We start from the raw sequence: 15,101 nt of genomic DNA on the forward strand, positions 1-15,101 counted from the left end.
CCTGATCTATGCCATTCACAACTCAAAAAACCCCCATGTCTTATTAAATGAAAATTAAAAATACAAACTGTAACACAGGGGAACATATCTGTGTACATATGAGAGAAAAGAAATGGTACTCTGTAAGCTGTAAGTTGACTCTCGGAGATATGACAAACTGTGTTCAAGTCTAGCCCTGACATATATTATCTGTGTGGCTTTGAGCCACATTTCTTTTTAGTGCTATAGGCAGCCTTCTTAAGATGGATAGCAAGTAAACAGATAGATTGCTGATCTGAATTGTTGGAGGGAGTTTCCATATTTGAAATAATGAAATCAGAGATTCAGTACTACATATTGCTCACCCTCTAGCTCTCTGTGATGCAGCTAGAATGACCTTCTTTCTGTTTCTCACTTGATACTCCATCACCCATCTTTGAGACTTTTCATTAGCTGTCTGCTATGTATGGAATGTACTCTCACCTGGTCTCAGCCTCTTACTCTACTTTTCTTCTTTCAAGATGCTGCTTAACACCATTTTCTATGGGGAACCTTTCTTGATTCTTTCCCTAACTGCTAGCATTCTCTTTCCCAAACTGTCTTGTATTTATTCTCTCTCTCTCTCTCTCTCTCTCTCTCTCTCTGTGTGTGTGTGTGTAGGCGGTTCAGTAGTATGGTGGAAAGAGTGTTGGACTTGGAGTCAGGAAAACCTGAGTTCAAATCTGTCTTGGTCACTTAGTAGTTCTGTGATTCTGGACAAATCTCTTAACTTCTCTTCAGTCTCAGTTTCCTCATGTGTAAAATGAGAATCACAATAGCATTTATCTCACAGGGTTATTGTAAATATCAAAAGAGATAACATATACAGTGCTTTGACAACCTTAAAAGACTACATACATGTTATGGTATTAAAATTCATGTGCATATGCATACACATACACACACATATACATGCACACACACACACGTGCACACAGCTGCCTGTTAGATTGTAAACTGCCAGTAAGAGTAGGGATGGTTTCATTCTGTATATTTGTATCACTAGTACCTAGGACAGCACCTGGCACATATTAGATGCAAAATAAAGCTAACTGATTAATAATTGGTTGATCCAAATCCCTCAAAATGTAGATCACCCATATGCTGTTAACTTACTTGTAAAATATATTTGGCCTAAAGTTAATTTTTTAAAAAGAGAAAAAAAAAAGTGGCCATTATTCCACCATAGCATGAATCTTGTAAGTTTGGAGACATACAGTTTGTTTCAAGAGTGCCCTCAAACTTTGGTCAAATGCTTGTTGTAGACTACACTAAATATATTTTACTAAATCCCCAGAAATATTTTTTTTTCCTCTTGCAACCACTCCTTTGTATAATGAGCACAAAAATTAAATAATGTTATCAAGACTGAACTGAAATAGTAATTTATGTGAGTAACTAAGTGAATTGCTCCATTTCTCTGTTGGAAATGTTTCAGTCAAATCCTGGAAAGCTGGAAACCCTGGCTATTAGAACGTTCTGGACTATATTCATATACATACTTCAAAGTTCTGGGATTTCCTCAGGGTCCAAATCTGGACAGAAATATGAAGTCTCTAAGTTTGGATTTTAAGTCTCAGAATTAGTCAAATCTTTCTTCTCTTCTAGGGTGAATATGTATTGCAAATAAGCAACATATAACAACATGTGCAATACACATTTTATTTTGGTCTGGCTCTGCTTTTATCCATCTAGGAAACATCAGATGTCAAAACTTCCTCTGTCACTTCACTGTAGCTGTAACATAGGGTTTTAGATTGCTACTCATGGTATTGGGAGGTTACATGACTGGCCCAGACTCATACAGGTAGGAGAATAGTTAGCATCAAGTATTTTTTGACTTAGAGGAATTCTGAAATCACATGATATAGCTACCACCTGAGAACTCATAGAATGGAAGATCTGCTCAAGAAGTGTCTGTTGGTATACAAAAGTTGTCTGAAGAAAATAATCGCCTAAGAATTAGGAGTGAACAAATGGAAACTAGTGATTTTATGAGAAACCAAGACACAATATAGAAAATCCAAATGAAGACAAAATAGAGGGCAATGTGAAATATCTCCTTGGGAAAACAACTGACCTGGAAAACAGATCCAAGAGAGATAATTTGAAAATTATTGGACTACCTGAAAAACATGATCAAGGAAAGAGATTAGACATCATATTCCAGGAAATTGTCAGGGAAAATTGCTCTGATATTCTAGAAGCAGAAGGTAAAATGAAATTGAAAGAATTGACTGATCACCTCCTGAAAGAGATCCCAAAATGAAAACTCCCAGGAATATTATAGCCAAATTCCAGAGCTCCCAGGTTAAGGAAAAAAATATTGCAAGCTGCCAAAAAGAAAGAATTAAAGTACTGTGGAGCCACAGTCAGGATAGCACAAGATCTAGCAGCTTCTATAAAGAGGGCATGGAATATGATATTCCAGAGGGCAAAGGAATTGGGATTACAACCAAGAATCACCTATCCATCAAAACTGAGTATAATCTTTCATGGGAAAAAATGGGACTTCAATGAAAAAGAGGACTTTCAAGTATTTGTGATGAAAAGACCTGAACTGAATAGAAAAATTGACTTTCAAATACATGACCCTGGAGAAGCATAAAAAGATAAACAGGAAAAAGAAATTAAGAGGGATGTTAAAAGGTTAAACTGTTAACATTCCTACATGGGAGATGATATGTCTAACTCATAAGAACTTTCTCAGAATTAGGGCAAATTATAGAAATAAATTTAGACAGAGGGCACAGGTGGGAATTTATTATGAAGGGATGATATCTGCAAAATATTTATTTTTTGTTTATCTTTTTTTGTGTGGGGGGGGTGGTTGGAGGTAGGTGACATGTCTTGGGTAGTGTAGCAGGTGAGTGTCTTGTGTCTGAGGCTGAATTTGGGCTTGGGTCCTCCTGGTTCCTGGGTGGGTGCTTTTTCCACTGTGTCACATAGCTGTCCCATGATGGCATCTTTAAGGTAAAATTGAGGGGTGAGAGAAATGAACAGTGGTAGAGGGAAGGGGAGAGGTAGAATGGGGTTGAAATCCCACATGAAAGAAACAGGAAAGGGCTTATGGAGTGGGGGGAGAGATAGGGGAGGACCAGGGAAGTGAATGAGCCTTACACTCACCAGAATTGGCTCAAAGACCTTAATCTCATCAGAGTTGGCTCAGTGAGGGAATAACATGCACACTCAATTGGGTGGAGTAATCTATCTAAGCCTGGGGGAAAATAGGAGGGGAAGGTGATTAGGAGGGAGGGGTAAAAGAAGGGAGGGCAGATTGCAGGAGGGGGCAGTCAGAAGCAAAACACTTTTGAGGAGGGATGGGGTGAAAGAAGATAGAAAATAGAATAAGTATCATGGGAAAGGGAATAGGATGGAGGGAAACAGTTAACAATAGGAACTGAACAAGAGAAAAGGTGAAAAAATGTACAAAATATATTTATAGCAACTCTTTGTGGTGGCTAAGAATTGGAAATCAAAGGAATATCCATCAATTGGGGAATGACTGAACAAGCTGTGGTATATGATTATAATGGAATATTACTGTTCTATAAGCAAGATGATTTCAGAAAAACCTGGAAAGACTCATATGAACTGATGTATAGTGAAGTGAGCAGAACCAGGAAAACATTGTGCACAGTGACAGAATTATCACTCTATGAGCATTTGTGAATGACAACTACTCTCAGAAATGCAATGATCTAAGACAATCCCAAAGGACTAAAGATGAAGCATGCTATCCACCACCAGAGAAAGAATTGATATTGATTGAACACAGACTTAAGCAGGCTATTTTGTACTTTCTCTTTTTTTTTAACTTGAGTCTTTTTATGTAAAATGACTAATATGGCAATGTTTTACATAATTGCACATGTATAAGCTATACTGATTGCTTGCAACCTTGGGGAGGGGGGAGGGGAGGAAGGGAGAGAATGAAAGAGGGATACAATTTGGAACTCAACTTTAAATAAATAAATAAATAAATAAATAAATAAATATTATAGACTTAAAAAAAAAGTGTGTGTGTGTTGGTGACCATACACTGGTAATTGGTATTTGTCTAGAGAAGGCACAGAATCAGTGGGACAATCAAGGTAAATGAGATGTTCATTTTTCAGGTTATTGCATGAATTATGATGCAACAGTTCTCCTTACTGATGTACTGGTTTGATTCAGCTAAAGACTGTATCTAAGATTCTACCTGTGCCTTCTTTCAGAGACTGGTGTGTGTGTGTATACACACACACACACACACACACACACACACACACACACACACACACACACACATATATATATATATTAGGCAGTTTTTAAAAATGATGATTATATATATTGTATATGAGAGGTAATAAATGATATTTTTAATTCATCCTGTTAGTAAAACAACTTTTCCAGAATGCCTACATATATTTGATGTATTAAGGGCATTCTTTTTCTTAGGAGTGTGGATTCTACAATTAGATATAGAAATGTGGTTTTTCCCCAAACCAATTTTATGTAGCAATTAAAAACAGTTTCATTACATTCTCACACTGTATGTTTTCTTAAGTAGATTAATTTTTGAGCTTAAAAAATAAACTCCAAAAAATTATAAAGTATAGGAATATGTATTAGGATTTAAATTGAGCCAGAATATAGGCAGTCAATTTAAATAGAATACTGAAAATAATTCCTTTTGTTCAAATACTGATGTATTACAAAGAAACTAAGATAAATAATTGGAATTTATGTAATAGAAAAAATGGAGATGATTCACCAAAAAAAAAGTTCTATCTATAAAATTATCTCTGATCGATTTCTTTACAGTATATATATATATATATATATATATATATATATATATATATATATATATATATATATATATAAAACTTATAATTTTTACCTTTATATGTGTGTCTCAGTGCTTAGCACAGTACCTGGCACATCGTATGTCCTTAGAAATGCTTGTTGAGTGATCCATGAACATAAATACACAATCTATGTGCGTGCATAGTAGTAGTAATAGTAGTAGGCTTCCACCAGTTGCTGACAACCATGGATCAGTGCCTTGAAGAGCCACAGGCCACAGTGTGGCTGTGCAGTCCAATAAGGGAGCTGCAGCTCCCGTCACAACGAGAACATCAGAAAACTGCGCTGTTACCAGTCGGTTCCTGCATCTCATTTGTTTTTCTTCCTCCTGAGCTTGAAGGCCCATCTCAGCTGCCCACAAGCTGCTCCTGAGTACTGAACTCCATCGGGCGCGGTCCTTGGCCATCTCCTCCCAGCTGCTGATGTCTATTCCCAGAGCCCTCAAGTCTCACTTGCATACATCTCTGTAGTGAAGCTGGGGGTATCCAGCAGGTCTTTGGCCTGAGGCTAACTTGCCATAGAGTAGGTCTTTAGGAATGTACCTGTCTTGCATGCGGTGCACATGACCAAGCCAGCTCAGCTGTCTTTGTTTCGGTAGCGTGTAGATGCTCGGAAGTTGTGCTCGTTGGAGCACTTCTGTGTTGATGATCCTATTTGACCAAGATATGCCAAGCATGCGCTGAAGACAGCGCATGTGGAAGCTGTGCATGCATATATGTATATAAACATATGTATGTGTAACATATGTGCATTATGTATATGTTGTATATACACACACACACACACACACACACACACATGGGGCAACCAGCAATAGTCAGAAGATCTCTGAATGTGGAATCAGGAGACCTGGGTTGAAAGCCCAGCTCTGTCATTAATTAATTAGCTGTGCAAGCTTGGGGAAGTTACTTATCCTCTCTGGGTCTCAGATTCTTTATCTGTAAAATAAACATTTAGCTAAGTCTGATCTCTAGGGACCCTTCCAGCTCTTAAGAATCTGTGAATTTGTGACAGATCATTATCTACTTGATAGTGATACCTGGGGGCAAAGAAATTTTAAACTGAAAATTAGAAACTATTGGGAATTGAAAAGCTCTAAGAAATGGAGATAAAATAAATCTACAATTTGATGAGAAACTATGATTTAGCTTTAAATATGTCTTTTGAAGGAAATATTAAAGCAAAGAACACCTGTATTTTTGGTTTTGTAGACCTGGCATTGTACCAATTTAACTAAATTTGAAGAGACTCAGCATCAGAAGGCTAGCCACCAGGTGATAGAATTTTTTTCCATGCCAACTCATGATGACTGAATTTTATTTTACCTTAGTAGTAATGATGGAGGAGGCAAGAAGGGGTTAACAGAAAAACCTAACACCCAAGCTCTAATTCAGATATGAGCTCTAAAAGGGATTCAGACCCCAATTAATGGATAACTTACAAGTCAGGATGCTAAGTTCTCAACCACAGTAATCAGTACCCATAACGGAAAAAGAGGGAGCAAGACCATGAAGACCTTAGACTAAATGACAGGCTATAGAAACTTAGACTAGAAATAAATGATAAATGAAGATGTTTTGAAATTCAGCATGGGAATCAGAAAGAGACATGTGCAGGAAAGGCTAAATTTGTCCCCAGATTCACCTTATGAGATGTAAACCCCCAAAACATACCTCTACTGAAAAAGGTACCTACCTCGGGGGTTGGCTTAGGACCCCAGGAACTCCAAATTAAGACAGGCCTCCCCTGTACCTCCCTAAGGTGGAGATTATTATAATGAGACTGAAAATCAATTTATCCATACTATAAATATGACTGTCTTTTCTTTCACTATTTGAGAGACACCTTCCCGCTATTCTGCTTCTCTCCTTGTGGTCACTCACAGTATTGCAATAAAACCTGGGAAACTGAGTCACTGAGTCTTATAATTCTTTTGGGACGATGCAATCAATTTGACTGAAATTCCAGCCCACATCAGTAGTAGTGGAAATACTTGCTATGATTAAATCATAGGACTTTGGGTATATTTCAGTATATATTTACAATAGTAAAGAATCTTCTAAATATGCAGTCTTTCTGGACTCCCAGAATTAGTCTGAAACATTTTTGGCTGAGAAATGGAGGGATAGATAATCTGAGAATCTCAAATAAATTCCTACAGTAGTTGCCACACATTGCTTAATTTATGAGATCATATAAAACAGAGCAGTGAGTGCAAAAGAAAAAAGAAACACACTGGCATTTCTATGACTACTTGGTAGATGTCAGAAATCACTATGATGGTTTTAATTTTATTTTTCCTTGGAAGATGTAAAAAGGAATTTTAAAGGTAGGAAAGTATTGAAATTTTCCAAAGCTACATCATTTAGAGTAATAAAGTACTTCTTGCTTTGGGAGGTGTCTTGATGGCATCCTCTCTGGCTTTTCAGTTATGCCAGCCAATGTTCTCTCTCTGGGCATCTCTCACAAACTGCTGTTGAGCTAAAATGGCTAGGTTAGTGAATCACATTTTCAGTGCATAAATTCTGTAAATTCTAAAAAGTTAAAGATTTTTAAAAATACTAATCTCTCTTGAAGATGAATACATTCACTTTGAGAATTTAGGTCATTCTTAACACAGAGTCATTTAGCCTTTCTTTTAATAGAAAGTAAACATGTTGTTTAATGTTTCTGGATGCCTAGTAATGACATTATATAGTATATGGGTTTTATCTCTTTTGGCAGTAGTGGTGAAAAGCAATGCTATTTATTTGCAGTACTGTACAGATAAGAGCCAGTGTGGCATGGCGAATGGAGAGTTGGCCTTGGAGTCAGGAAGACTTTCATTCAAATCCAGTTGTTGACACTTACTGGCTATGTGATCCTAAGCCAGTCACTTTAATTTCCAAGTGCCCTAGGCAACTTAAGCAGTATTAGGCCATGGAAGAAGTATTGAACTAAGAGGATTATGATGGAAATTCAAATCCCAGCTCAGCTTTGTGACTTTGAGGAGATCTTTTACCCTTCTGGGCCTTGGCTCAATTTAGAAATGAGGGTGTTGGGCCAGATGACCACAGAGGTCTCTTCTTGTTCTGGAACTGTGATGTTATTAACATGTTAAGACCACAACTTGTAGATAAATTGTTAATTAGCATCAGTAGAGAAAGATTTCTCACTGGGACTTCCTTCTCTTTCTTTCTTCATTCATTCATAATTTATTTAGAATTTTATTTACTTTTTTTTGGTAGGGCAATGAGGGTTAAGCAACTTGCCCAGGGTCAAACAACTAGTAAGTGTCAAGTGTCTGAGGTAGAATTTGAACCCAGATCCTCCTGAATCTATGGCCAGTGTTTTATACACTGTGCCACCTAGCTGCCCCCTCTTACTGGGAATTTCTTAAACTGATGAAATCACAGGTCTGGACCAAAATTAGAAAAAAAAAAAGATGGAAAAACAGAAACAATAAAAAAAAAACCTAACCCTACAGGTAAGAAGAATTTCACAATTGCTCCCATCCTGCTAACTTCTCACCTATAAAACGTCCACCTATAAAAGTAGATTTTGTCTAGGATAATTCACATTGTCACTGGGGTATCTGCCTTTTTAAAGGTTAAATGGGTGATAGAGTGAAAGAATTCTGAAAGCAATAATTTTCTGGCGAAATGTCTATAATTTTAACTAAGGAAAGTAGACTTTTTCTTACTGACAAAGACAGAAGATTAAGCATGCATACACAAAGAACCTAGTCATTAGTTATGGGCAACATTTCATTACATTAGTATGAAGGCAAGACAAAACACATCCTAGCCCCTGATATCTGTTATTATTTGGGGGGTATGGACTCTTCTATTCAAGTTATAGTTAACAATTGATTGTATTTTAGGCACATTGTTCTGCTATCTACTTTATTTTGTGAAGTATAAAAATATGCCATGTTTAAGAATAAGCAGAACACTAATAGTTCTTGTGGGTGGACCTTCTGCTCCATGTACTTAAGGCACTTTGTTCATATGCAAAATGAATACATTGTAATGCAATCTTGTATATGTGAATTGATTGTGACTATTTGTATTAGATGATCTCTAAGGTTTCTTCCAACTCTTTTATTTTTTTTCTTTTCTTTTTTTGTGAGGCAATTGGGGTTAAGTGACTTGCCCAGGGTCACACAGCTAGCAAGTGTTAAGTGTCTGAGTCCGGATTTGAACTCAGGTCCTCCTGAATCCAGGGCCGGTGCTCTATCCACTAGTTTCTTCCAACTCTAAAAATTTATGATAAACTTTTTTAAAAGAAGGGGCAAAGTTATCAATCACTTGCCAGAAGTTGGGGCAAAGATTGGAGGTAGACCATCCTCTTCACTGTACTTAACCAGGACATCATGTCTCTGGACTATTGCAATAACCTCCTAATTGGGCTCCCTGCCTTAAACCTTTTGTTTCACCTATCAGTAATCCACACAGCTGACAAAGGGATATTACCAAAACATGAGTCTGAATCCAGTTGTTCCCTAAACTGCTTATTTCCTTCAACTAAGATGTACTGGACCACTTGACAATATCATTAACACTTTTTAATCAAGTCATGAAAACTTCCTGTAAAAATAGTTTCTTGGGGGCACCTAGGTGGTGCCATAGATAGAGTACCAGCCCTGGATTCAGGAGGACCTGAGTTCAAATCCAGCCTCAGACACTTGATACTTACTAGCTGTGTGACCCTGGGCAAGTCACTTAACCCTCATTGCCCTGCAAAACAAAAACAAAACAAAACAAAAATAGTTTCTTGTTCATTTTTTAAAAAAAGAAATCACATGCTTTTTTTATTCTTCAGTTTCTCTTTTTGTTTGTCCATGGAGATTTAATGGCTCCAGATCTCACTCCTCATTTGGGTACCCTTACATTGCATTTTAAAAATAATAAATATTTTTATTTAAAGTTTTGAGTTCCAAATTTTATCCCTTCTTCCCTCCCTTCCCTTTCCCCTCCCTCAGGTGGGAAGCAATCAGATATAGGTTATACATATGCAATTATGTAAAACATTACCCTATTAGCCATTTTGTATAAGAAAACTGGAATAAAAGGAAAAAAGAAAATGAAAAATAACATGCTTCATTCTGTGTTCAATCAATAGTAGTTCTTTCTTTGGAGGTTTATGCTTTCTCATTAATCTTTTGGAATTTTCTTGGATCGTTGTATTGCTGAGAATAGTTAAGTCATTCTCTTGTCCACTTCTCATATCGCTCCTACCTAACAATGTTACCAAAGAACCAGTTGGTCTTGGGCAAGTTTTGCCTGTATAAGACATGGTCCCCATCCTCAAGGAACTAACTTAAAATCTAGTTGGACTGGTCAGAAGTATACACAAAACTATTAATAGTTCAAGATAACCTAAGTGCCAAGTGAATTGGGAAAGCAATTAAGTGCTTTAGATGGTAAAAAAGATCATGGAATTTTTAGTGTTGGAATGGGTTAGGGATCATCTAATTCATCCAGTTACAATTGAGGAACATAGAAAATTATACTATATGGAATTTATATTAGACACACAGATACACAGACACACACACTCCCCACATTTGCCAAACACACATGGGGCAAACCCAGCTAATAGCACTTACATTACCAGAATGCAAATGTAAGAACTAACCATTTTCTGATTATTCCTAAATACTGCTTATCTATTTTATATTTTGCAAGTTAAAGCAGATAATCCAATATCTTTAGCCTGTAGCTTTTACTCATGATGGACATAAAAATGAATCTTGAGAATATAGAAAACAAGACTTTTTTCACTCAATCTTATGCTCTTCACATCACTCCCTGGATGGGAGGTCAGCTAAAATGGACCAGATCAGACCAGTATGGTTTTTGGTTGTAAAGGTAATTCTTTCTTCTTCCTCCACTCCCATGTTTACCACCTCACCTGGCAGCATGAATTTGGTTGGGAGGAATCTAGTCATCAAAGTCAGGCAAGGAGCGAAAATCAGACTTGATCTCAAGAAATTCAGTATAACCTATGCTCTTAAAAATTGTTATCATATTATATATCTTCAAATTCTTAGAAAATTATTTAATCCACTTTTATGGATTTTATTTCCCCCCTCAATTTTTATTAAAGTTTTAAAAGGTTTTCTCCATTCAATGAATATTTATCATCATTCTCCCAAGCTTTTCCTCTTTAATTCTCCATTCCTTTATATCATCAATCTTCTCCCATTCTTACCTCAGGCATCTTTGTCTTCTCTCTTACCAATTAATCCAGTTAGAAAGCAGCTAATTGATTTTGTGTCAGATGTTTCTTTCCTTTGTTTTTCTTTTACAGCTCCCTTTCTTGTTACTCCTTATCCAGAATATTGTATTAACAATGACAAGTCTTCAACGCTTCATTGCATCCAACATACAACTATCGTATTAAACTTTCTAATATATGATCGATCTGATCACATTATTCCATTCTTTTACAAAAATCCATTGGTGACCTCTTTGATTGAATTAGGTCCAGATTCCTTGTCCTTCCTTTAGAGTTTCTCTGCTATCTCTTTTCAAGCTGCCTTCACCATCCCCTCAGACATTTCTCATTCTTTACTATCCCTGTGCTGTGCTTTTCCTCACAGTCTTCCCATGCTTGGAATGCCCTATCCACAAGTTCCTCCTCACTTCCATCTGTCGACATTCTTTCTATCCTTCAAGGCCTATCTCCAATATGATAGGTCCTTTAGCATCATGTTTTTACCAATTAAAAAATAAGGATAATAGTGACCAATGAAGGGAAGTTGTAGAGAGGCACATTCCAACTTGGTATAAAATGAAAGCTTCCTAAAATCCAAAGCAGTTTAAAAATGAAATGTGTTCACTTCAGAGCTCATAGTTTGCGAGTCACTGGAAGCCTTCAAGTGGAACTTGGGAAAATGATTATTGGAAATATTTTAAAGAGGTTCCCTGTTTGCACATAGGCTGAGCTATATGATATTTCATGTCCCTTAGAACAGTCGCACACATATACATGCACATAAACACAATATATACCCCTATATATATACACACATATACACATGTACATATGTGTATATATGTATATACACACACATATCAATTTTCTCCAATTATTAGGCACTTGCTAAGTATGAGGGATGATTGTCCTTAAGTGATGGGATGTAATTACTAAGTGATGGGATGTAATTAAAAGTTTCTGAGCATGGAAAATGACACGATCAGAGTTCTTTATTCTTGAGGAAGGTTATTAGAGCAGTTGTATGTGGATTTATAGACAATAAGCATTTATTATGGGCCTGTAGTGTCATGGACTTAGAATTAGAAAGGACTTTTAGAATTTAAAGCCAAAGACCTCATTTTGTAGCTGATAGTTTCAAGTGATAACTAGACTGCGAATGAACTGAATTAAGTGATTATTTTTATATATTTTATGACATGAATATGTTGTCCACCTCAAATGCCAACTTCAGCAGCTGTCTTATAAATAATTAAAGGAATGATTTAATAGTTTTGCTGCTATTTAAAAAAATAGTATTTTATTTTTTTCTAATTACGTGTAAAGGTTGTTTTCCACATTCATTTTAGTAAGATTTTGAGTTCCAAATTTTTCTCCCTCCCTCCCTTTCCTCTCCCCAAGACAGGAAGCAATCTGATATAGGTTATACAGTACAATCATGTTAAAAACATTTCCACTTTAGTCATATTGTGAAAGAAGAATCTGAACAAAAGGGAAAAAAAATAACAAGAAAGAACAAACATATACACAAACTCAATGACAACAAAAGTGAAAATAGTATGCCTTGATCTGCATTCAGATTCCAAAGATTTTTTTTTTTTCCTGGACATGGAGAGAATTTTCCATCATGAGTTGTCTTAGATCATTGTATTGCTGACAAGAGCTAAGTCTGTCACAGTTGATCATCACATAATGTTGCTGTTACTGTGTACAATGTTCTCCTGGTTCTGCTCACTTCACTCAGCATCAGTTTCTATATGACTTTCTAGGTCATATGCCACATATATCACATTCATATACCACAATTTGTTCAGCCATTCCCCAATTAATGGGCATCCTGTCAATTTCCAGTTCTTTGCCAATTTTGCTGTTATTTGAATATCTCTGGTATGGTAGATGGAAGGTGGGACTTGAAATCAGGAAGATCTCAGTTGAAAGCCTGCCTGGGGTATTTCCTAAATGTGTGATCATGGGCAAGACAATTTCTTTCAGTATCAGTTTCCTTATCTGTAAAATGGGAGATAATAATGTACTTAGGTAGCACAGTGGTTAGAGTGCTGGGCTTAGGAATCAAGAAGAACTGAGTTCAAAATCAGGCCTCAGACACTAGCTGTGTGACCCCGGACAAGCCACTTAACCTCTGTCTCAGTTCCCTTAACTGGAAAAATGGGATCATAACAGCCCCCACCCCCTGGTGTTGTTGTGAGGATCAAATGGCAATACAGTTTTTGTAAAGCACTTAGCACAGTTTCTGGCACATAGTAGGTGCTTCCTTTTTTTTTTCTCTTCTCCTTTTCTTCTCCCCCTCATCTACCTCAGAGGCCTGATGTCAAAAGTAATGTATTGGCAAACTTTAAAGCACTGTGTCTGCATCAGCAATTCTTTGGATCCTCAGTTTCCTTAGATATGAATGCTTTAAATTTTAGCTGATAACATAACTATTTTAATTGACCTCATCCTCAAAGTGCTGGAGGACAATTGGATCGGTGGAAGAGGGAGAAATTGAGTCTGGTATGTTTTCACCTCGACTAGCCTAGTGATCTTGTGACTTTCGGTTAGTGAGAAGGACTAGCAGGCTTTTTAGAGATGAAACTGTGATATGCCTGCTGGAGGCCTCAGCTTTGCCACATAACTTGGCAATCTGATATTTCCACAGGGTATCGCAACCCAGGATCCAAGGAAGTGGAACTTTTTCCTCCTATATTTAAACAGACTTGATTCTTTTGGGAATGAAGTTTGTGCATTTCTAATTTTTGAAATTGACTATTTGTAACTCGGAGTGGCCAGAATTGCTCTAAGTAGAAAAACAGACTTTGTCAAAGTTTAACATCACTAAAAGGATTTTAGGTGATTCTCCCGAGATTAATTAGGTCAATTGGCACAAATCTCACCCCTATACTTTATAAGGTTTTAAAAATAAGGGGATACCAAAAATGCTACTAAATTCACAGGATTAAAAAAAACTTTAATATTTTAATTTTCAAGAAAGCACAGGTAATGATCATAATTTATATTCTAAGTAATATTTTCCTCAGACTTGACAATTTTCTGCTGTCTACTCCCAAATTTTTAACCAAAATTTCTATAGTCTAAATAGCACCTCACATCCTGTACCAGAACATACTGGACAAAAATGGTATCATGAGCCATTTTATATTCAGATATTGAGGGAAGAGTACTATAGTGATGCATTTTCTGTTTTAAATTAGAAAACCAAAGAAATAGGAATGAAATTTTGCTGCTACTTAGATTTTTTTATGCTCCAGCTATTTTAGACTTTAATGCTTGAGATTAGAAGCATTTGCTTTAGAAATCTGGTGCTTGTAAACCACTTCTGTCTTAGTGGTTTTTCATTATTATTCTTGTTCCTCTACTCTCTCCTTTTGCATATCTATTCCAGGTTAGTGTCATGTTCTCCAATATTGCTAGAAATGTGGGATTTTCAGCTGCAATATTCCAATAAACAACTTGTATTGAGAATGAGGTTGTAGTTGGAAGGAATGGGGAGATCTTAGAATGCACAAACCTTGAGTAGGATTGCCAAGTATGCTTTTATTTCTTGAAAGAGAACAGCTAGAATAAGAAAAGAGAAATAGGATAAGTTTGTAAAGCCATTCCTAGTCAATTCTTCCATCATTTTCCATTTTGGATTCAGGTTTCAGAGTGTTTTATCTCTAAGCCAATGGTATAAACAATGGATCATAGGCTTATAGGTTTACACCTGGAAGGAGCTTTGAGCAACATGGTCATTTCCCTTCCCCCCTTCCTGGAAGTTTGATGAACCCTGTTATTTCTAAGTGTGTATTCCTAGCAAGGAGTTTTGTTTGGTCTGGAATGCTTGAGAGAATTCCCAACACAATTTTTCAAGAATTAAGAAAAGTTTAAATAGTGACTCTTATGGCATTTTTGTGGTCAGATTTGGAGGTGAGGTTGGTATATATGATGCGTTTTCCATTTTAGATTAAAATACCAAGCAAAATATAAACGAAATGTTGCTGCTACTTTGATAGCTTTGTGCTCCAGCTATC

The 15,101-nt window shown here is 36.5% G+C and overlaps 1 protein-coding gene across 1 annotated transcript in view; it reads left to right on the forward strand.

Moving 5' to 3' along the window:
- Window positions 1-15,101, forward strand: part of PLOD2 (procollagen-lysine,2-oxoglutarate 5-dioxygenase 2) — a 97,440-nt gene that overhangs the window by 32,770 nt on the left and 49,569 nt on the right. The window lies entirely within an intron of this gene.

The sequence above is a fragment of the Dromiciops gliroides genome, chromosome 3 (assembly GCF_019393635.1).
Source record: "Dromiciops gliroides isolate mDroGli1 chromosome 3, mDroGli1.pri, whole genome shotgun sequence".
In the NCBI taxonomy this organism is placed as follows: domain Eukaryota; kingdom Metazoa; phylum Chordata; class Mammalia; order Microbiotheria; family Microbiotheriidae; genus Dromiciops; species Dromiciops gliroides.